The sequence below is a fragment of the Pipistrellus hanaki genome (genome assembly GCF_964339955.1).
Source record: "Pipistrellus hanaki genome assembly, chromosome: X".
Classification (NCBI taxonomy): Eukaryota; Metazoa; Chordata; class Mammalia; order Chiroptera; family Vespertilionidae; genus Pipistrellus; species Pipistrellus hanaki.
Window position 1 is genome coordinate 6559004 of NC_140524.1, and position 23995 is coordinate 6582998.

The window sequence follows — 23995 nt, forward strand, 5'->3', positions numbered from 1 at the left end:
GAATCTCCAATATAATGTTGAATAGAAGTAGTGAGAGCAGACATCCTGTGTCTTAGGGGAAAAGCATTTAGTCTTTACATAAGTTTGATATTAGCTGTGGTTTTTCATAAATGCCTGGCTACAACATTCACTTTTAAGCTACAGTAATCAACATAGTGTAGTATTAGTGAAAGAATAAACAAATAGATTAATTGGATAGAATAGAAAGCCTCAAAAATAGACCCACACAAATATAGTCAACTGATCTTTGACAAAGATGAAAAAGCAATTCAATAAATAAAGGCTAATCTTTTCAACAAATGGTGCTGGAATAACTAGAAAACCACATGTGCTTGTCCAAAAAATTTAATTGAAAATGGATCATAGATATAAACATCAAACACAAACTATAAATCTTCTAGATGATAATATAAAAAATCTAGGTAACCTTTGGTTTGGAGATGATTTTCCCCCTATATTTTGAGCTTTTCATTTTATTTCATCTGGGCTTGAATGGGTATCATTTCATTTCACATTTGTATAAACACAGGCTTCTGGAGGCTTGCCTGAGGTCACAAAGCAGAGCAAATGAGTTGGGTAGTCAGATCCTAACCCAAATCTGTCTGATGCCCCACCTACCCACCCTCCCTCCCTTCCACTCTAAAAAATCAACGAAAAAAATACCTTCTGATGAGGATTAACTTACTGATTTTGAGAGAGAAAAACATGAATTTGTTGTTCACTTATTTATATATTCAACAGTTGATTCCTATATGTGCTCTGACCAGGGATCAGACCTGCAACCTTGGCATATTGGGAGGATACTCTAACCAAATGAGTTACCCGGCCAGGGCTTGATGATGATTTTTTATATATAACATTAAAAGCATGATCTAAAAATGAAAAAATGATGTTGGACTTTATTAAAATTAAAACTTCTGTTATTCAGCCGAAACCAGTTTGGCTCAGTAGATAGAGCGTAGGTCTGTGGACTGAAAGGTCCCAGGTTTGATTCCGGTCAAGGGCATGTACCTTGGTTGCAGGCACATCCCCAGTGGGGGGTGTACAGGAGGCAGCTGATCAATGATTCTATCTCATTGATGTTTCTAACTCTCTGTCCCTCTCTCTTCCTCTCTGTAAAAAATCAATAAAATATATTTTAACAAAAACTTCTGTTATTCAAAAGACACTGTTAAGAGAATGTAAACATAAGCCACAAATTGGAAGAAAATAGTTTCAAAATGCATGTTAGATAAATGCATTTCCTACCAGCAATTGGTACTAAAATATACAGTACCATTGCTGGTAGGAATGCAAAAGCACTACAGCTGCTTTGGAAGACAATCTGACAGTTTCTTACAAACCTACACATAGTCTTGCCATGCAATACAGCCATTGCATTTATTTAAATGTGTGGAAAAGTTATGCTCACACAAAAACCTGCACATGAATGTTTAAAGCAATTTTATTCAGAAATGCCCAAACTTAGAAGCAGCCACAATGCCCTTTAACAGGTAAATGGATAAACAAACTCTGGTACATGTATACAATGGAATATTATTCAACAATGAAAAGAAATGAGCTATCACATCACAAAAAGATGGAGTAATTTTAAATGCATTTTGCTAAGTGAAGAAAGCCAGTCTGAGAAGGCTACATACTATATAATTCTATTCATATGACATTCAGGAAAAGGCAAAACTATAGAGACAGTAAAAAGATCAGTGGTTGCCACTGGATCAGAAGGAAGAAAGGAGGGATAAATATACAGAACACCGGATTTTTAGGACAGGAAAACTCTTCTGTATGATGCTGTAGTGTTAGAATGTGTTATGCATTCATCAAAACCCAAGTAGAATGTACAATAGAAAGAGTGCAGCTCTCCCACCAGCCTGATGAGCTGTAGTGGCTCCAGGCACGGACACTGAGTAGGCGGCCTGGGTCTGGGCCTCTTGGCCTTGGGCCCTGCTGCCCACCAGCACCATTTAGGAGAATAAGGCCAGCCCCATGGGACAGCAGGGTTGCCTGGGATTGAAACTGGGGGTGCTGGCAGTGGAGCTGATTGAGTGGCACTGGGCATCTCCAGTGGCCTGTGCCAAATCTAATGAGGTTAATGTGCTGCCAAGTACAGGTAATGGAAAGGTGAAGCTGCTGGTGTCCAGTATGCCTCTGGTGGACTTCCTGGTGCAGCTGGAGGATTACTGGCCTACAATCCTAGTGCAGTGACTAGTTACTACCTGAACCCCACTGGCTTTGAGGCCTCAGATCCTTGCATAACTTGGCTCATCTCCCTAGCTGCTCAGAAATTCATCTCAGATATTGTCAACAATGCACTACAGCAATGCAAAATGAAGAGCCTTTGACAGCTCCCAAAGCAAGAGCAAGGACCACAGGTACACTCTAACTATGGAGTACTTGACCTCTACCCTCAGTGAGTATGGCATCCATGTGAAGAAGCTGCACTATTTCACCTGAGCCAACCAACCTATATGTACTTGTATATCCCCTTCTCCCCACACCAGCCTGTTTTCATAATAAACTTTATTGTGACATACAAAACAAAACAAAAAAAAAAATGCTGAACCCTTGTGTAAACAATGGACGTTAGTTAATAACAATGCATCAATATTGGTCCCTCAATCAAAACAAATGTACCATATTAATGCAAGATGTTAATAATAGTGAAAACTGTGGAGGAGGGAAAGGAAGGAACAGTGGTATATTATGGGAACTCTGTATATTCTCTGACTCATTTTTCTTTAAACTCAAAACTGCTATATAAAAAAAAAAAGACTATCCCATGGAACAGACTGATGAATCTCAGAGGGAAGGGGGGAGTGGTGGGAATAAATTAGCCAAAGAACTTATATGCATATATGCATATATGCATTACCCATGAACATGGACAGTAGGATGGTGAAGGCCTGGGGTGGGGTGGGAACCAAGTGGTGGGGGCAAGGGGGAAAAAGAGGAAGGCATTTGTAATATTCTCAACAATAAAGATAAAATATAAGACTATCAAGGCAAGAAAAAAGCTTTTTCATAGGATACACTCTGAGGTAGATCAAATAAAGATGACTCATGTGAGTGGGTGTTTCCAAGAACTGTCAGGTCATATTGTGACTCTTATTTGGTAATGGGGTTTTTTAGAGACCTCAAACCTGGTCTGCCCCTTCCAGTGACTGCTAGGCTACTGATTTTTAGAACTCATATAGTTGTCAAGCTGTTATTTTTCAAGGCTACTGTGGAGCCAAGGAGAGGGTGATTAAAATGCCACAAAGCTCACTATTCTCATATTTAGCCATTTTTAAAATAAATGCTCCTTGGATTCTTGAAAGCCTTTGAATAATTCTGGAGTTCTGAAAAAGTTGATTTTGATCATTGTTTTGCAAGTGTTCTTATTGGTTTTACTGAGGAGTGGGTTTTTGGAGGTCCCTCATCCACGATTCTTAAAGTGCTCTTCTATTGGCCCCATTTCCCTATGACTTTCCCCAGAGATCCATAGCCCCATGTCTTCTCTACTCATTCATTTGTTCAACAGATATAAGTGGAGAGCCCCAGATAAGAGACTATTTCATATCAACCTATAAAATTTTAAACAGACATAGAAACCAAGATGTTTATATCCCAACATACACTTTCATACATACACATATGCCCCCAACCTCTATCTATCCATCCATCTATCCACCCATCTATCCCATATGCAATTTCATTTACAAGTAGAGTTCTTTGGTAGAATTCATTTGCAAGTAGAATTCATGTGAAGGAAGAAAATGGTGTCCTTACACAGTGTGCTGTTGCCTAATGAAATGCTTATTTCACTTTCTCATCTTTGTGTGTTTGATTGCTTTTATGTTCAATTAGGCATCTGGTGCACGAAGATTCGTGCAGAATGGGCCTTCCTTACTCTGGCTGCCAGCACAGCCTTTGCTCCGGCCCGGAGCCACCTTTCTGCCTTCCCACGCTGCCCAGAGGCCCAAAGCAGCTTGGGTGGTGCAAAACACCCACATCGTCGCCATGGCGATGACACAAGCATCCCACTCCCAGCCACTGGGCACTTGTGTATGCAAATTAACCACCAGCTTTGTTGGGTTAATTTGCATACTCACTTCTGATTAGCTGATGGGCATTGCGAAGGTATGGTCAATTTACACCTTTCTCTTTTATTAGTGTAGATGAGCAGAAAGTTGACCTTAAACCTAGTGTTTTATCTGGCCCTGGGAGTGCACACACACACACACACACACACACACACACACACACACACACATACCAACAACAACAAAAATAACAGAGAAAGCAAGATTGGAGGGGGTTTGGGTCAGAGAGGCAGAGGCAAAGGGAATTCTACGCACCAGAAATGTATCACATTCCTGAGCAATGTCTGTTAGCTAGGAGGAGCAATCCCAAGACTGGGTGTGGAAGGATGGGCTCCAAGAGTATAAGGAGGCTTAGTAACAGTAGTACATCTTAGTTCTGCTGATATCTACTACGATACTTTTCTGGCACTGCCTATATATTATACTTTAATGGAACTAAGCCATGTTTTGCTGCTATTATCCCTGCTGGCACCTCAGATGGTAAGTCTGATAGCATTTCACAGTAATAAGCATTAGATTGTTACTTTCTCCTTTTTCCTTTTTTGTAGACCCTTATCTACCAAACTGAAGATATCATTATTTTAAAGAAGTGAGGCTGTGGCAAAACAATAGATGGCACGGGTCTGCAAGTCATCTCCAGGTGGCTAGGATGACTCCATTCTAGAGAATCCTTCACTGCAATTTTGTTGGGGTTGCCTACAGTTGGACCAAGTAATGCAGGTGAGTTATGCCTCACCCTGGGCCTATTCACAGCTAAATTGCTAAGGCCAGGATTCCTAGGATCCCATTGGCCCCTTGCTTTTTCTTTTTAGGAATGGTTTCTATGTAACTAAAAACTTTGGGGCTGACACCATAGAGAAGATAGATGTAAAAGCCTGAAGGAGATAAAGCCATTGCTAAGCAGTTCACTTGCTGTACTTGGTTTCTACATTAACGGACCTAAATAATTCCTGGCATTACTGATTTTTTGGCTACTTCATATTTTATTGTACCTTACTGGAATGACATATGTTTTGTATCAGGCTAGAAATGATATGGGAATAAGAGGAAAGATCAAACCACTAGTCCCTGTTAGTCTGTGTCCACTGTGCCCTAGAGCCATCATGCTTGTTAGTAATAATAGGACCCTATCAGGACAGCATTGCAATAAGCAGAAGATGGCTCTGACCTTGGATAGTTGAGTGTAATAATTTGTAAGAACTTTTTTTCTCTCCATACCACCCCTCCACCCAAAGCACACATACAGGTCCACTGTATCTATCAATAGCCTAGAGAGGAAGAGGGGCTGTATTCCTATGGAAATTCCCTAGACCTATACCTTTAATATTAGCACACAAATTTTCCCATTCCACAGGAATGCAGAGCCCTTCTATCATAGTCCATATCTCTCTGCCTTTCAATTCATACTCCCAATGAGACAGATAACTGTTCCCTATCCCAGAGTACACAAATTGCTGTATTATCATATTCCACATTCCTTTGTAAACCAGGAGTGAGTAAATTATTAGGAAGGAGCCCTGTGTGTGACTTCCCTAGCCCTTACTGTGCCCTTCTAGTCCCATAGTCCAAAATTCTCTGTGGAATCCAGCTAAGGATATTTGTCAGGTGCAGAGTCTCATGGGCCCTTATAGCCCTTTGCCACTCCCCCTACCCCACCAGAGCTCTCAGAAGGAACCAAAACTGCTGACACCTAGTTTTCAGACTACAGAACTGTGAGAAAATACATTTCTGTTTTTTTAAGCTACAAAGTTTGTGGTAATTTGTTATGGCAGCCCTAAGAATCTAATACAGTAAGTAAATAGAAAAGTTAACATTATTGTTTTGTTGCTTTGTAAACACCTATTCTTCTATATAATTCAAAAGATAATTATAGAGAAAACTATAAATCTACATTGATTGGAACACAATGTATAAAGATGTAATTTATGAAAATAACAGCATAAAGGGGTAAGGATGGAGCTGTGTAGAAACACAGATCTTATGTAACATTGAAGCAAAATTTATATTAATTCAAACTAGATTGTTATAAATTTAAGATGTTAATTGTAATCCCTAGGCTAACTAAGAAAATAACTTTAAAATATGCAGAAAAGGAAGTGAGAAGCAAATAAAACAGTTCTCTATTTAAAAAAATCATTTATACACAAAAGAAGGCAGTAATGGAGGAAATGGGAAACAGAAAGTATAAGGTATATAGAAAACAGCAAAATGTAAATACTTTAAACATAAATGAATTACACTTTCCAATTAAAGGCAGAGACTGGAAGAATGGATAAAAGAAACATGATACAACTGTATATTGTTTACAAGAGATATACTTTAAATCCAAAAAAAAAAAAAAAAAAAAAAACAGAATGAAAGTGAAAAAGTAGAAATCACTATTCTATGTAAATAGTAACCGAAAGAGAGCTGAGATGACTATAATGATATCAGATAAAATGGGCTTTAAGTCAAAACTTGTTACAAGAGACAAAGAAGGGCATTATATATTGATAAAAAGGCTAATCTACCAAGAAGGTGTGAAAATTATATAATAACTTAAAGATAGTTCTAAAATAATAGCTGGAGACTTCAACACCACACTTTTAATTATGTATAGAACAACTAGAAAGAAGGTCAATAAAGAAATGAATATTTTGAACAACACTATAGACCCAAGTAGACCTAACAGTGTTCAGAATGTGTGTATATATACAAAATACTTTAACCAACAACAGCTAAATTATTCTTCTCAAGAACACATGGCATATTCTCCAGAATAGAAAATATTTTAGTAAAAAAATCAATAAATTTTAGAATATTAAAATCAGACAAAGTATCTTCTCCAACCACAATGGAATGAAAGTAGAAATCATTAACAGAAAGAAAATGGAAAGTTGATGAATTTGTTGCAATTAATCAATGCACACAAACAACTAATGGGCAAAAGAAGAGTCACAAGAGGAATAGATAATACCTAGAGATAAATAACAAGGAAAAGACAGCATATGAAAACCTATGGGATGCTACAAAGGCAGTTCTCAGTAGGAAATTTATATCTGTAAATGCCTATATTAAAAAAGAAAAATATCTCAAATAAATAAGAGCAAACTGAAGCCATAGCTAATAGTAGGGAGGAAATATTGGGTCGGCAACTAAGTAATTGCGGATTTTTTAAAGAAAATCAAAGACAATTTTTTCATGGAACTAAATAACTTTATTCTGTAATGTATTGCCCATTTTGATCAATGACCTTTTGCCATATTTCAGGCAGCATCATAATCCCACGTTCAAAAAACTTCTGGTTTTTATTAGCAAAAAACTGAATCAGGTACGATTTGACATCATCATCATTATTGAAATTTTTACCATTCAAGGAGTTTTATAAAGATCGAAACAAAAAGTAATCAGATGGTGCAAGGTCAGGACTATATGGTGGATGTGGCAAAACATCCCAACCAAGCTCCATTAATTTTTGCCGAGTGACCAAAGATGTGTGTGGCCTTGCATTGTCATGATGGAATACAACACCTTTTCGATTTGTCAATTCGGGCCGCTTTTCTTCGACTGCATTGTTTAATTTCGTTAGTTGTTCAATGTAGACATCAGAATTGATCGTTCGGTTGGGTGGTAAGAGTTCAAAGTAGACAATTCCTTTGTAATCCCACCAAACTGATAACAAAACCTTCTTTTGATGAATATCAGCTTTTGATGTTGTTTGAGTTGGTTCACCTGGCCTGCTCCACGATCTTTTCCACTTGATATTGTTGTAAGCAACCCATTTTTCATCGCCAGTTATCAGTCGTTTTAAAAATGGATCATTTTCATTACGTTTTTTTAGCAAATCGCAGCTGCTAATGCGTTGCGTTAACTGTGATTCTTTCAGTTCGTGAGGAACCCATGTATCGAGTTTTTGAACATAGCCAAGTTGTTTTAAGTGATTTTCAATGCATGTATGTGATACATGAAGCTTCTCTGCAATCTCACGTGTTGTACTGTGACAGTCTGAATTGATTATTGCTTTGATTAGGGCGTCATCAACTTCAACTGGACGAACAGAGCGTTTTTCATCTTTGAGTGAAAAATCACCAGAACGAAATTTGGCAAACCAATTTTGACACTGCCGTTCTTTTAAGGCTTCGTCACCATAAACAGCACATAACTTTTTATGAGCTTGCGATGCGTTTTCCCTTTGCAGAAATAAAAAAGCAAAATATGACGAAAATGTTCCTTTTGATTTTCCATTTTTCAACGAACGCCAAACGAAAACTATAAAACAGATCAAAAAACTTTTTTTTACTGATTAACAGCTGAATAGCCAACTATCAAATAACAAAATGTGTTTTACATTTGTACTACGTCTGCAAACCTAAAAATTCAACTGAAGCATATATGTGTGAAACCCGCAATTACTTAGCTGCCAACCCAATAATAAAGATTATGGCAGAGATAGATGAAATGAAGAATAGAAAAACAATAGAGGGAATTAATGAAATTAAAAGTTGGTTCTTTGAAATGAACAAAACATTGACAAACTTTTAGCTAGACTAGACTAATTTTTTAAAGGAAGAAGATGCAAATAACTAAAATCAGAAATGAAAGCAGGGCATTACTACTGACCTTACAGAAATTAAAAGAATTATAAGAGAATACTCCGAAGAAATGCACACCAACCAGGCAATCTAGGCAAAATACAAGTATTCCTAGAAACATAAAACTATGGGGAGGGAGGGGATGTGTGGGAGGGAGGGAGGGGGGCAATAAAAAAAAAAATCAAGAAAATATGTAAAAAATAAATAAATAAATAAATAAATAAATAAATTAAAAAAAATAAATAAATAAAATGAAAAAAAAAAAAAAAAATAGAAACAAATTACCAAATCTGACTTGATAAACAGAAACTCTGAACAAACCTATAACAAGTAAAGAGATTGAATCACTAATTAAAAACTTCCCAACAAGAAAAATGCCCAGGACCAACTGACTTCACTGGTGAATTCTGCCAAGCATTTATAAAATTAAACCAATAGCCCTAGCTGGTTTGGCTCAGAGCATTGGCCTGGGGACTGAAGGGTACCGGGTTCAATTCTGGTCAAGGGCATATGCCCAGGTTGCAGGCTAGATCCCCAGTAGGGAGTGTGCAGAAGGCAGCCGATCAATAACTCTCTCTCATCATGGATGTTTCTATCTCTCTCCCTCTTCCTTCCTCTCTGAAGAAAATAAAAAATATACATGTAAGATATGTTTAAAAAATTAAACCAATGCTTTTCAAACTCTTCTGAAAAAATAGACTACTTCCTAACTCATGCTATAAGGTCAGTATTACCCTGAAAATGAAACCAGACAAAGCCACTATTAAAAAAAATAAAACTACAGATCATTATCCCAAATGAATATAGAAATTTTATTTCTCAGAGGTCAGAAGGTTCTCTGCATCTCAGTCACTGCTATAGAATAGTACTTTACAAACAGCAGATCCAAAAATGTATTTGTTCAGTGAACTAATATCTTACCAATGTTATTTTCATGCACACATTTTAAAACCATAAAACATTTTTTTTTGTAAAAGATGTTTAGTAGGGCTCAGTATTCTGTCTCATTAAATGTATTTCAACAGCATCACGTCAAGAGCTGCTGCATTGCGCTAGGCGCTTCTGTGTGAATAGTGTAATAGTTTGCATCCAGCCATTCCTCTGCTATGTGATTTGCTTTGTGCTAGAAATATGACTTTGTCTTTGTACATCTTGTCATTTTATCATCCTTCCTTTTCTTTTAAGATTTTAGATGTCTTTTTATAAAGCATTTCTTCACTGCCATCACCGTGCTTATCAGATTCCTTATTTTCATCTCGTCCCCTCAACAATATAAGCTTCAGAATTGCTATTTTATTCACTGCATTATCCCTGATTCCCAGAAGAAGCACTCTATAAATCTTTATTGGATGAATACAATGTATTTAATTTCTTCAATTGCCTCATTTGTAAAACAGGCAAGGTAATACCTATGCCATTGAATCTTGGTGAGAACAGTAAAGCTGTATTATGATGTGGATGCTAGAGGGTATATGAGATGCTGTGACTAGCTAAGAGTGTGGGTGCTACACACCAGCTTCCATAGAAATGCTAATTCAAATCTGTGTTTCAGCAAACTGTAACCTGAAGTTGAACATTGGCATTGCATTTATATAGCTAAGGCTGCAAATGTGAAATCCAAGTGTCAAGTTTCAACTCTGTAGGAAGGCAATGAATCTCCTAATGGAATTTCATTTGATGAAAAAGAGAAGTGAAATAGATTATGAAACACCTAATGTCTAATGAGCAGGGGAGCAGTGTTGTAAAAATGGTGTTTGCATGTACGTGTATTTTTCAATACAAAGGGAGAGCCCAACTGTTCCATGTTGTTGTTTTTTGTGGTGATTTTGGTCTGATAAGTAGGAAGGATAGGTATTAGCAAAAGCTTTTCAGAAACAATGTTTGGCGGGGTGGAAAAGAGTAGCCATGAAGAACTTCTTTGTACACGTGTTTGTTTGCAAAATTAGAATATTTTGCTATGTTTCTTGATATGTTAAATGCCAGCAATTAAAAAATAGTATGTGATCTAAGTCCCCTCCCCTTTACACATATTCCTTGAGGTTTTCTCTGCTTGGATAACTCTGCTTTTCACTCAATAATTACCTTTCTTAGTATGCTGCAGAGAGCTTGAAAAGTACTGATGTCTCATTCAGTGATTCATCCTATTTATTGCCTAATTTGGAAGGACAGTGAAAGCAGTCGTAATTACTTTGTGATTTTCCACATTGACAGCTTAGCTAATATATGGCAAGTCCCAAAGTAATTCAAAGTACTTTCAAGTTCCCTGCAGCCTGGCTAAGTGCGTGCCTAGAAAGAACATTACAGGGACCTGACCTTAACACTAGACTATCCAACAATCTCTGCTGTCATTCGTCTCCCAAGCTGAGGGATATAAGATTTCCTTTATCTTCTGCCTCCATCTGACTTGGTTTCTCATTAATATAACCACCTTAAGTCTACAGTCTAGGTCTATATTTTTACATAATGGTATGCTTTGGGAACATCCCTGGAAGACCTCCTGCCTTCAAATCTCTCTTTCCACTCTGCTTAAACATTCCAGTTTTGTAACCTAATGCCTGTATGACATTACCAAGAACACAAGCTAAATTTATTTATTGTAAGGATAAAGGTAACTGGCCTGATCTCTTTGACAGAGACCACTTATTGCAGTTGCCGGAAAATGAGCATGTTCCCCTCTCACTGCTACTTGATTAACATCTGTATAAGCTATTGAGCCTCCTGGGACTATAGTTCCTCTTCTGTCAAATGGAGATATTGATCCCTACCTTGCTGACTGCTATTCAGAATCTTTAACAACTGCTATGGCATGAGCCCTAACCAATCAGATTGTACCCTTGTCAAAATTGAACTAGTCAATCATACTGACTGAAAAAATCAGCCGTAGCTCATGGAGAAGATCCACTGTGTGTGAGTACCTATTAAAAATTGATATTCTTATTTCAAATTAGTAGTTCTCAGTGGTTTATAGAAATCTGTATTTTTTAACAAGTTCTCCGGGAATTATGATTATTAGGCAATCTTGGGAAATGCAGAAATAATGCCAAGAACGAAGGACCTTGCCCTTGTAGATTAATTTCAAAATAGGAAGAACCAATAATAAGCAATGAATATAACTGAGTACATTAGATAGGATGCATATATGGTGATAGGAACTTTAAGAAAAAGAGTAAAGCAGAGTTTTTGCATGTAGGCATTTCCATGTTTTAGCTGTTGTATATTTGCATTAATTGTCTTGCATTCAGAGAATGAGAGGATCAAGTGCATTATAGAGCATCAACTAGAAGGAATGTTATATATTCACTAAAACAATAAATGCAAAGCAATCCTATATAATAAAAGGCTAATATACAAATAGACTGAATGGTGGAACAACCAAACAACTCGACAACCGGTTGCTATGACATGCGCTGACCACTAGGGGGTGTGCATGGAACATGGTGGACATCAGCTGCAGCAGGATGGTGGAGCAGGTGAGTGGGAGCGCCAGACCAAGGTGGGGCACCAGTTGCTCTCATCGGGGTGAGCCTCTGGTGGTTACTGAAAATTCTTTGCTCCTGCATGCCACGGTCCTGCCTGGTGCTCATACCAGCTGCCAGCACCAGCCCTGCTTGCACCCATTGCCAGTCCCAGAGCTGCCACTCACACCCACTGCCAGCACCCAGCACCCACCTGTGCCATTAGGAGGTGCAAGTGGTAGCTGCCGACCCAGATCATTCCTCAGGACTTCTTCACAACCCCCCTCCTGAAGGTCAATCAGGGCCAGCAGCCACCTCTTGTGCCCACTGCTTGCACCCACTGCCAGCACCAGAGCCATCACTCACTCGCACCCTCTGCTGGCCTTGGTACTGTCAGCGAGTATAAGCAGCAGCTGCCATCAGCGGATATGAGCGGCAGCTGCTGGCCCCAATCGCCCCTGAGGGCTTCTCCACTTCCCCCTGCTCCTGAGGGACAATCAGGGCAGCAGCCACCACTTGCACCCACTACTGGTGCCAGCCTCAATCACTCCACACCTTAAGCAGGTGTGAGTGGGGCAGCACTGTCAGTGCGTGGGAGCAGCAGTGGTGGGAGCAGGCTGCAGGCAGACAGGGGACTGGGAGCCAGGTGGGAGGAGCCAGGCACGGGCATGGAAGATTGGCAAAGACCCGCCCCTGTGCCTATCGCAGCCTTGCGGCCCATAGTTCCATGAATTTGTGCATTGAGCCCCTATTAAAACAATAAATACAGCAACATAGATTAGTCAAATCATGTTAAATAGAAAACATGGAACCAATTTTTTTATACATGATGATTATAGCTCTATAAACAAGTATGACATTACCAGGGGCATGATCCATGAAAGAAATAATTGATAAGCTGAATTGCATTAAGAGTACAAAAATAAACTTCTGCTCTTTGAAATACAATGTCAAGAGAATTAGAAGACAAGCAAGCCACAGACTGAAAAAAAATATTTGCAAAAGACACCTGACAAAGAACTGTTATTCAAAATATACAAAGAACACTTAAAACTCAACAATATGAAAATCAACAACTCAAATTAAAAATGAGTGAAAGCCCTTAAAAGACACCTCACCGAGGAAGATATACTAGTACAGATGGGAAGTAAGTATATAAAAGGATGCTCCACATCATATGTCATCAAGGATATGGAAATTAAAACAATAATGATATACCACTACATGCCAAAACCCAGAACAATAACACCAGATGCTGGTGAGCATATGGAGTAACAGGAACTCTTGCTATTTTTCATAGGAATACAAAATGATACAGCTGCTTTGGAAGACAGTTTGGTGGTTTCTTATAAAACTAAACATACTTTTACCATACGACTCAGTAATCATGCTCCTTGGTATTTACCCAAAGAAGCTGAAAACTAAGTCTGATGGGAAAGAACAAATATAGTTCACTCATATGTGGGATACAAAAACAACAAACAAAACACAATAAAAACAGGCTTACAGAGGCAGTCAACAGATTAACTTTTACCAGAGAGGAAGTGACATGGAGGGGGAGGGAAGGTGAAATGGGTAAAGGGGATCAATTGTATGATGATGGATAAAAACTAGACGTTTGGTGGTGAGTGTGATGTAGTACATGCAGATGTCAATTTATATTGTTGAACACCTGAAACTTATATAAGGTTATAAATCAATGTTGCCTTAATTAAAAATAAAATTTTTTAAAGATGATTTAAGCAAATAGAAAACATTCCACGCTCGTAGATCAGAAGACTTAATACTGTTAAGATGGCAATACTCCCCAAAGTGATCTACAGATTCAATGCTATCCCTATCAGAATACCAACTCATTTTTTGTCAAAATTGGCAAGGTGACCCTAAAGTTCATATGGAAGCTCAAGAGATCCAGGCTAGCCAAAGTAATTTTGAAAAGGAAGAATAAAGTTGGAGGACTAACACATAACAATTTCAAAACTTACTGCAAAGCAAGAATAATTAAGAGAGTATAGTATTGGCATAAGAATAGATATAAAGATAAATGGAATAAAATTTAGAGTCCAGAAATAAACCCTCACATTTATCATCAATTAATTTTTTACAATTAATTAATTTAAGGATGCCACCAAAACAATTCAATGGTGGAAAGTTATCTTTTCAACAATGGTGCTGAGATAACTGGATAGGTATATGTAAAAGAATGAAGGTAAACTTGTACCTCACACCATATGCAGTAATTAATGCAAAATAGATCAAAGATCTAAATGAAAGAACTGAAACTATAAAACTTTTAGAGGGAAACATAGGGGTAAATCATTGTGACCTTGAATTTGTCAATAGTTTCTTAGATATGACACCAAAAAGCAAGGCAATAAAAGAAAAACATTGGATTTTTATCAAAATGATGAACTTATGTTTTTTGAAGGATACTATTAAGAAAATGAAAAGTACAGCCCACACAATGAGAGAACATATTCACAAATATATCCGGTAATGGTCTAGCACCCAGAATATATAAAGTACTCACAGGTCAATAATAAGGAGACATACGAATGAAGTACTAATTAATACATGCTATAAGATGGATGAACTTTGAAAACATTATTGTAAGTGAAAGAAGCCAATCACAAAAGACCGCATATATGATTCCATTTATGTGAAGTGTCCAGAATAGGCCAATCTACAAAGACAGAACATAGCTTATTAGTCTCTGCCAGTGACTGAAAGCAGGGAAAATGGGAAAATATGTCTGGGATTTTTTTTACTGAGCTGATGAAAATGACCTAAAACTGTGCTGATTGTTGTACAAATCTGAGAATAAACTGAAAAACATTGAAATGTACACTGTAAATGGATGATTTGTATGGTATGTGAATTATATCTCAAAACTGCAATAAAAAACTGTTACAGGAAAGTTCCAATAAAATTTTAAATTAATGTAACAAAAGTCCCTCTGAACAGAGTTCTGGAGGAGTAGGGAATTAAGCAGGTAAATGTAATTCTTAAGAATCTAAAACTTTAAGAAGACGGGACTGTGTCATTTTTACTGCTGCAGGGCACATGTTTAATAAAGTTCTATGTGTAGCCAATGTTAAAGACAATCACAATAAAAATGATGGAAAGCCCTTGGAGCCAAATCATTAATCAATTTGCAAGTGTGTGGAAGAAAAGATGTTATAAAACCACTGAAGTCTCAAATAATGTAAACATTTAAGAGGCCTGTCAAATTGCTTTTTGCAGGGTCCTTGAGACTCGGTCAGACTATTACTTATTCTGAAGATGCCCTGGAGTTCAAATATCTGATAACCAAGCCTAGAAAAATTAGTACTTCTCTGACTATTCCCCCGCCCCCTGCAAATTTCAGCATACTAGAAACAATATCAGGACTCAGACATGACTAGAGGATCACAGAGCTGTCTTGCTTTCCATAAAGATCTTGGGACTTCTAAGAAGGGCATCATATTTGGGGTCAGTTTTTGAGATTAAAACTACTGATATCTGTACCTTGTGGAGACACCACGGGGCATTTTTTAAATGATTTTTCTCCCAATAAAATCCCAAAGTCTGCTTGTGATCCAAATCTGTGGGGTTCATTTAGAAGCAAATGGCTAAGGGGATCATTAACTTTGCTTGACTCATACATAATGAGTAAATTGTTAAATTGACTAAATATGCACTTTACCCAAGTTTGAATTTGGTCTTGCATAAAACTGGAAGTAAATAAAAAACATGCTTTAGAGATCTGTCAGGAAGCTAGTCTAACTCAAATAATTTTCACCAATTGGTGAAAGGGAAACCTGTAGCAATTTGATTTCTCTACTGGTAGGAGTAGGGTGGCTGATCAGAGAATCAGTATTATTTATATTTGTTCCCCCAAACCTTGATGGTGTAAAACACATATACTTTATGGGATAGATTAATTCTCACAAATGTCCACATGTAAGACTAAAACTGAACAGCATTTAAAATGAATTCCATGGCCCCCATTATGAAATTACAGATGGATTTTCATGAAGGAGAGTTATCCTAAGAAACTTGAAATTTTTTGCAAAGATGCTAACACAGTGGTCATTTCCATGACTTATTTATTGAGTAGTGAAAAGAATACAACTAGACTTTTTGGTGCTATCAACTGTAAACTACAATTCAGTAGCTATCTTCCCATCATAAGAACTCTGTTAGGGCCAAGCCAGTCCAATTCAGGTCTCCTCAGGATTCGTACAGGTACAATAGTAAAAGACCTGTACTATATCTGAAAGGAAGGAGATTCTACATGTCAGGGCTTGAGGAATAATTAAATGATACTCTATGAATGTTAGAACTCCTGCACATTCTCTAATAATAGCTGACATTCATTGAGCCTTTTACAATATTTTGAACCTTGTCCAAAGCATATTTTGTGTATTGTCAGTATTTCCTACAATTCCATGTGGTAGATACAATTATCCTCATTTACAGATGTGGAAACTGGAGCACACAGAGATAAAATAACTTGCCCTAAGGCCTACAGCTAATAAGTAGCTGACAGTTTTGCTCTTGAACCTTACACATATAACCACTATGCAATACTGCTATAGCAGGCGTTCATGTGTATTGCTTAGTGTTCTTTGGGCTTGGTGAATGTTAAGATAGGTGAAAATGCTCCTGGGAACAAAAAGTGTTGAGGTCAAAAGGATCTTACTCTAACTACCTCCTTTTACAGATATGTATACAGGCCCTTCTGAATACCTACTACGTATATGACCTAAAGAGGCATCATCTCTTCAATTTTATGTATTCTCTTTGACAGTGGAATCTGATTTTTGCCTCTTTTCTCCTTTGTCACTTGATTTCTAGGACACAATGCCTGCATAGTACTGACAACATTGCCCCTCTCCACTCCTTGAAAAACCCCTCCCTGATCAAACTTGGAATGATAGCATGCACCTCTTCTCATTTTTATCTGTCATCTTCTATTCAAGGTCACTCAACAGCATAATAAAGAGATAAAATTTTGCAATGTTTATCAAAGTTGAAAGCTTTTTCCCCCCTCAGCTCCATTTGAATGGAGCCTTGACTATGATTTGTCCTCTATTATTATCCATTTGCTTTAGAGAAATGGATTGTGATTTACTTTTGTTAAGTCTATTTTGTCGCTCTTGCTTAGCTTAATATTTCTAGTTCATCTGTCAGAAGTCACTGAGTAATTAAGATATTGCATCAGAGAACAATACTGTGTCTCATTTAATTACCTATGGAAAAATTGAACTCAAGAAAATCCTACTCATCTGGCATCTCTAATTAAGGGGGAAATGCTCATAATCTACCTGATATGTATCATAACACTTTGCTTTTCATAGGCCATTTTCTTTCCTAACTGTACAGAAAGAAAAAATTGTAGTGTGAAGAGTGGATCAGCAAGGTCGACCTCAGTTGATGTCAGAGGAATGTTCTCTATGCTGACTAGGGTATAATTAGAACTAATTTCTCTTTATTTTGGTTCAGGGCTTTAACAATACAGACATGTCTGTCTTAACATTTGCATTCTGCCAGCTAGGATGCAGGAATATGGTTTGGGTGTCTATTGTGTTTGACAATCTTATGAAGTCAATATAGTCTAGATAATCAAAGGTTTGAACACAGGTCCTGCCATTTTAAAGCTTCCTGCCATTCTCAATGGGAATTAAGAAGAATGTTTCTTTTTATAACAGTGGTTCTCAACCTTTCTAATGCCAGTTCCTCATGTTGTGGTGACCCCCAACCATAAAATTATTTTCGATGCTACTTCATAACTGTAATTTTGCTACTGTATGAATCGTGATGTAAATATATGTGTTTTCCAATGGTCTTAGGCTCTACGGCAGTGGTTCTTGGCTAGCAGGGTCGCCTAAGACCATCAGGAAACAGATATTTACATTACGATTCATAACAGTAGCAAAATTACAGTTATGAAGTAGCAATGAAAATAATTTTATGATTGTGGGTCACCACAGAGATCATGGCATTAGAAAGATTGAGAACCCCTGTTTTAGGACAACTGTGGGATTTCAGGAAGAAAACACCTGGTCTGGGACATTGAGAAGTATAATCTAGTCTCAATAGCTTCCTCTTGGAGGGGTCTAAGAGAATTCTGCTTATATTTGCAATATAAGGACCAGTGTTCATTCATTCATTATTGAACATATATCTATCAGGTGTCTACTGTTTGGAGGCACTAAGGATATGGAAGAGTAGACAGACAAACCCTCCTTGCTCTTGGGGACTTGCTCTGTTCATGTTCAGCATGTCTGTGAGTACAATGCTCCTTAATTTTGAGGTCTTTGGTCATTGAAAAGGATCACTTCTGCCTCAAAAGAAGACACTGAAAATTTCCTGGTTTTCCACAAGTAAAACAAAGGTAAGATTGTGCCCTCCAAGGAAGCTGACTCTGAGCCAGAGCTTAGTGTACAAGAAGTTTATTGGGAATGATGTCAGAACAGGCACCTATGAGGGGCAGGAAAGAAGCAGGGTTGGGCAGAGAGAGCTGCTGAACTGTGGCATAGAAGCTCCAGGTGACTGGATTTAGGGTTGCCCTCCTGAACTGGAGCCATGTGTTTGCACCTATATAAAGTAGTCTTTGAACACATGCCTTGGGCAAAGAAGCTCTTTTAAGTGAAGGGCAATTCCCAAGCACTATCCTTAGGCAGCACTTCCAGCAGCCAGGGGAATAAATTCTTTAGTTCTGAAGGGATTATGTATTATAGCATCCACTACAGAAAGACTGATCTCTGATATATGAAGCCCTAGCTAGGTGTCACATCCTGTGATCCTATGACTTCAGGGGACTAATAAAGTCACTGCTGCCTGCTCTGTCAACAGGCATCTTTAGTGAGTGCCTCTGTGATCGTGCTGAGTAGGGATGCTATTCTTTATGGCTACCTGCTATTCCAAATACCTGAGACTTTGACTGAAGGTCCAACTAATCCCTCATCCTGCATTAAGCTTCCACTTATATCCAATAGTCTTTGTGAGGTCTCCCAGCCCAGGAACCTTCCAAGTAGATGTCAGGGTCTTGAGTTCCATCATAGACCTCTGCGGACCTAATCTGGGTGCAGCTACTCCTTGTCTAATCTTGGAGAGCAGGAATTTGTGAATATTCCAGAGATTTGATCCTGTTCCCTCTTAGAGAGAGCTGTAGGTAAAGCATTGCAGTCTCTCTGAGATACAAAATTTTATAATGTGTTGCTGCCCTCTGGTGGCCATTTGGCTGATGTGCAAAACAGAACCCAGGGACTGCATTCATGGAATACATACCCAGGAAAAATACATATTTAATGTGGGGGTTTTTTTCCACCTCCCCTTTGGAAATAAAGAAAAAAATTGTCAAAGTTTCAGTTTAGAATAATTTAAACGAATTATTCCTTCCATGGAAAGTCTTCTATCAATCTTCCAAGACTCAATCAGATGTCTCCTCTCTAATAAACCTTCTCCAGCAGTTAACCCCTCCCTCCTCTAGGCTGCCCTTAGAAAATGTATGTGTCCCTCCAGCCAAAATCCAAGAGTGACAGTCACTGGGTGATCTTGGATTCCAAATTGAGGGGGTTCTAAGGGAGCATTCATTGTCTGGCCCTCCTCTGGTCTTTTCATCCAACAGATCTCCCATTCACCTTGTAGCAGCCAGCCGGTACTGAGTCAGAGATGCCCTAAGTCTCTCCAGGTAATTTTTCCTAGACTATTATTGCAGATTTCCCACCTGCTGTATGCCTTGTCCCTTTCCTACCTGTTGGTGAATTTTGGATTCCGAATTCTGATTTTAATGAAACATTGACAAGCAATTCTAACTGGGAAAGTATTAGCAAGGAAAATACAGAATGTTGTCAGAGCATGTAACAGTAGAGACCAAATCTAAGGAACAGGTGCAAAAGCCTTCCCTGAGAAAGAGGTATCCAGGCTATGAATTAAAGGATAAGTAGATGTTAAGAAGGAAAGGGGCAAGAATAAAATATTTTGCAGGGGGAAGAAATAGAGTCAGTGAAGAAGCCTCAAAAGAAATAGCCAGAGAGGTAGGGGGAAAGCATGATGAGAGACTATTAGGAAAGCTAAACGAGAAGTGAGATGTTGTCAGATCCAAACCCAAAGGGTTGTTTGTTATCCCTTCTGGTGACAGTAACCTACAGCCCCAAATATGATCACCACCTTTTATGCGAATTTTGGTTTCAGCAGGACAACTTCTTTGCCAAAAACTTCTCTTCTGAGCAGCCAGTTTACTAGGAACTAGGGATATGGGAGAAGGATTTGTCTACAGAGGGGCATGAGAACATTTTTGGGGGGTGATAGAACTATTGTGGTTATACTATTGTATGCATTTGTTAATTCACAGAAACAAAAAAGGTGAATATTACTGATTTAAAATTCTAGCTAACTAAATGTAACCAATAAAAATAATTTATTCTCAAAATAAAACAAGGATTTATTTGTAAGACTAATAATAAGATATGTTATATATATATTTTTTTTTAATATATTTTATTGATTTTACACAGAGAGGAATTGAGAGGGACAGAGAGTTAGAAACGTCAATGAGAGAGAAACATCGACCAGCTGCCTCTTGCACACCCCCCACTGGGGATGTGCCCACAACCAAGGTACATGCCCTTGACCAGAATCGAACCCGGGACCTTTCAGTCCGCAGTCCGACGCTCTACCCACTGAGCCAAACCGGTCCTGGCAAGATATATTATATTTTAGTGTAAAATAATAATAAAATGTTACTCTGTACCAAAATCTATATTAGTTTGCTAGGATGCCATAATAAAGTACCATAAACTTAGTGGCTTAGACAACAGAAGTATATTGTCACTCAGTTCTGGAAGCTAGAAGTCCAAAATGAAAGTGTCAACAGGGTTGGTTCCTTCTGTTGGCCTCTCCCCTTGGCTTGTCTTCACATAATCTTTCCTCCATATGTGCCTGCTTCTCTGTCCAAATTTCCCTATTCTATAAGGACACCATATTACATTATATCATATTACAGTAGGTTGCACCCTAATGACCCCATCTCTATTATATTTTCAATAATGCTATCTATACAAAAGCCTAATATGCTAAGTGTCTGACCTATCGGTCAACTATTCAGTTGACTGCTTGACCAGTCACTATGATGCACACTGACCACCAGGGGGTAGATGCTCCAACTAGTAGGTTAGTTTGCTGCTGGGGTCCAGCCAATCAGGAATGGCCCAGACGGCTCGACACTCCCTGGAACCTTCCTGTAGCTCCTCCCTGGCTGGCCAACTTCCTGCAGTCCCTACTGGACCAGTTGGCTCTCATCGGCCCCAATTGGGACTGGGAAAGATGGCCACTATCTCCAGTCAGGCCGAGGGACCCTATTTGTGTACAAATTTGTGCACAGGACCTCTAGTTTCCAAATAAGTTTACATTCAGAGGTGCTGGAGGTTAAGATTTCAACATATGAATTGAGTGATGAACCTATAACAGTATCGTTGAATAGATTTTCTAATTTTTCTATGTAGGTCTTTGTTATATTTATTCCATGTTATTTGTGCCACTTATCAATTTATTGCTTCTCAGCTTGAAACATATCGTTCAATATGTGCTCTGTGATTTTTAAAAAATTATAATAACTGCATGGTGCGAGGTGGGTAATTGAATTATCAGTGATCACTTTGTAAACTATCAACTAACCACTATTCTGTACACCTGAAACTACTCTCTATATACAAAAGGCTAAGTGTCTGTCTGTCTAACCAGTAGCTATGACATGCACTGACCACCAGGGGGAAGATGCTCAATGCAGGAGCTGCCATGATGTGTACTGGCTATTTAAATGGCACCACCAATCTGGCACCAACAAACCAACACTCGACTTACCCCAAGTGGGACACAGGCTCCACCACCACCCGGGAGCAACATTCCACCAAATTGCAGGCAATGCTGCCAAGACCCCATGGTGCAAATGGTGGCCCACAGCCCAGGGCAGCCTGGAAATGGTCACTGTGGGCACCAAGTAATGATGTCATTTAGCAACACCCGGCTTCCTCTTCCTAACAGTTCCTTGGCTTGTGACAGCATAACTCCAATCTTCTCATGACATCCCCCCTTGTGCATATCTATGTACAAAGTCCTTCTTTATATAAGGACACTGGTCATATTGATTAGGGGCCTATCTTACTCTAGTATCCAATTCCAAATCCACCTCAACATATGTGCTTTCCTCTCTTTGAAAGTTCTTCTTATGGATCTTTTTCATGGGTGGATTTAATTTCTTCAGCAATCTATCTACTTGGGTAGGGAGCTCAGTGCCTCTTTCATATTTTTGCCTCCCTGACCTAATATGCAATCTCCAGGAGTTGTTTTCACTTTTGTTAAATTTGTATTAAACCTAGTGGAAGACGAGGCAGAAGGGCCTGGCAAATTTTCTAATAAATTACGATAAAGCCTAGTGGCAGGACCATCTGAAGATGTACAGCTCATTTATCCTTCAACATGTAAGCTGAAATGAAAGTTATCAGCGCTTTGCTGAAATGGCCAGAGAAGAATGATGTACGATTGCTGTTCAAAATGTTCCTTCTCTTCCCACTATGATTACCTTATAAATGATGGCTGCTTTCTTAAATACTGGGTATATAATAGATCCTCCATTCACTCCCTGTTCACTTATGCAGTGCCCCAGCCACTGTGCAAAAACCTCTGATGCAAAGAAAACTCAGACCCCCTTCCTAGGCAGCTAAAACAGACACATGTGCACACGTGCAAACACACACACACACACACACACACACACACACACACCCCAATTCTTTCTGTCTTGGTGGGATAAGAATCAGTGAATATTAGCAGCTGAAGAATGTCACAAGGGGGCAGCAGTGAGATAGAAAGCTGTGACCTAGAGGCAGGACATACATTTTTCTGTAGTTCTCATAATTGAGGACAAGCACACTATGATGTCATGCAAAGACCAGGTTCCTGTGCTCCAGAACATCCACAAACCACTGAGCTTTAAATTGATCTATAGGAGTATTATTGACATTTAGATAAATCACAGTGTGTCCTATATGCATTTCTCATTGTCTTGGGAATTTATGTATTCACTAGATTCATGCTCCAGTGGGGTCCCTCGGCCTGGCCTGAAGAGAGCAGGCCGAAACCAGCTCTCTGACATCCCCCGAGGTACCAGATTGCAACAGGGCACAGGCCAAGCCAAGGGACTCCACCGGTACACAATCAGGGCCAAGGAGAGCCTATGGAGGGCTTCAGGACGTGTCTAGCCCGTCTCACCCAGCCTCTATCAGCGGGACCCCAGCAGCAAACTAACCGACCAGTCGGAGCATCTGCCCCCTGGTGGTCAGTTTGTGTCATAGCTATCAATGGAATGGTCAGATGGTCACTTAGGATTTTATATATATATATATATATATATATATATATATATATATATATATATATATATATATATATATATAGAAAGAGAGAGAGAGAGAGAGAGAGAGAGAGAGAGAGAGAGAGAGAGAGAGAGACTAGTGGCCTGGGGCACAAAATTCATGCACAAGAGGGTGTGGTGTCCCTCAGGCCAGCCTGCACCTGCTCCAATCTGGGACCCCTCGGGGGATGTCCAACGCCCAGTATAGGCCCGATCCCTATGGCAGTCAGACATTTCTCTCGCAATCCGGGAACACTGACTCCTAACCGCTGCCCTGCCTGCCTATGTGATTGCTCCTAACTACTCTGCCTGCTGGCCTGCTCTCCCCCAACAGCACCCCTGCCAGCCTGCTCGACTCAAACTGCCCTCCACTGCTGGACTCATGGCACTCAAATGCAATCCCCTGCCAGCTTTATGGCCCCCAAAAGCCCCCCCCCCTTGCAGGCCTCATGGCTTCCAACTGCTACCCTGCTGGCCTGCTCGCCACCA